The following is a 1,713-nucleotide window of genomic DNA, read 5'->3' as shown; positions in this document are numbered from 1 at the left end:
CTATGGCCTTTTTGAAGAGTGCTAGCTGTGGACCACAAGGTTCTACTGTGCCACCCCCCTGTTAAGTGTCAGGAGGCCCCTTCTGCCCAGCTGACCCCAAAGCAATCCATAGAGGGGTAAATCAGTTGTATTCATATTATGGTTTTCAGAAAAAGAGGAATACATAGGAGGTAATGGGGGAAAATCATTTCCAAATGTAAAAGTAACAGAGAACAGGTCTTTTTTGCAGAGAGCTTAGAACAAAACACTCTTCAGCCTCATGCACATCAAATACAGAGACTGAAACATCCCTGCCACTGAGTCCCGACTGAGTCATGAAGTCCCCAGGACGAGGAAGCAGCTACACAGGGCAGAGCACGACGGGACAATGTCCACATAGGACGAATGAACAGAACTGGCTGAATCGGAATAGAACCGAAGAGCAGTTCAGGCAGGACCAAAGAAGTGAGTTTCCAGGGTTCTTCTTGAGGGTGTTTTTGCTTAAGAAGAGGAATCAGAAGTACATCTTCAGCCTCTCCGCGTCCATGAATTCTTTTGTTGTCTTTCTGAAGTCTTAAGTTAGAGAACCTTCTGGGCAATTAATATCTAAGACAGTCACATTAACCAGAGACATTTGCAATCACAATTGTAGAATCATTTCAATACGATCCCCAGGGACAGCTTTTGCCATTGTCTTTCTCTATCCATGTACACTCTTCCTTCCTCTGAGAGAAGACATTTACAACTGAAGGAAAAAAATAACTCTGCTGAAGTCCTTTTTGCCTTCGAAGATGTATAAGATTGTCGGGGAGGAGTTGAGCCGGTGGCACTCGGAACAACCCCGCAGACGAATGGTAGGACTTCCCCTGGTGCACGGCAATGCTCGAAGATGCTGGAGGTTCCTGCGTAGGGAGATGTCCTTTGGGGTGAGGAAACATATTAATGAGTTTTGGGCTTCGGAAAGATGGTCTTCAAGCTTAGTTTGGCGGGCCCGAAGAGAGGTGAATTGAAGGAAACACATTTCTAAAGAAATGTTTCTAAAAAAGCAGCTGATGCAGAAGAATATAGCGATAACCCTGCGAGACAGAGCCCTGTGCAGAGCGACAAAGAGGAAAATGCTCCCAGGGTCGGGACTTGACAGAACTCTCCACTACTGCCTCAAAGCCTCAGTAAAAGTTTGGCACATGCAGTGTCATGGGAGGTTTTCAGCAAGGCAGGGCAGGAGATACAGGATGCCCAGGGGAGAAAAAGGAGCAGGCAAAGGATCAAAAGACAACAGGAAAAATATAAATCTTCCAAGAATATCCAGAGGCTTGCCTTGAGTAGAATAATGGCTCGAGCTGATGATAATGCATTCTTTCACTCGACCAGCAAATACTGAGCACCGCTTATGTGCCAAGTGCAGTGCAACTGGCTTGTACCAGCTCACGAAAGCCACTTGTGTGCATCTCTTCCAAACCTTGCATTCAGTGGTAGCTTGTCATGTTGGTAGCGTGAAATTGGCCAAGATAGGAATATTTACACCAGAGTAATCAGCAAATGCTACAAATCAAGCTTTTGTTGTTTTTTTCCATTTTCGGAAGGTTTTCTTCAGAGAGTTGGTTTAGCGGTATAGCCATTGGCCAGCAACTAATTTTTGTAATACAATAACGGGAAAAAAAAAAACAACAGTCAAGGTCATAATACCTGCAGAGCATATATTCCGGGAGGTAGAAATCAAAGAACTGATTGATC

This window comes from Pteropus alecto, unplaced genomic scaffold, assembly GCF_000325575.1.
Source record: "Pteropus alecto unplaced genomic scaffold, ASM32557v1 scaffold110, whole genome shotgun sequence".
Classification (NCBI taxonomy): domain Eukaryota; kingdom Metazoa; phylum Chordata; class Mammalia; order Chiroptera; family Pteropodidae; genus Pteropus; species Pteropus alecto.
The sequence above is the reverse complement of the archived record's forward strand: the minus strand, read 5'-3'. Positions refer to the sequence as shown.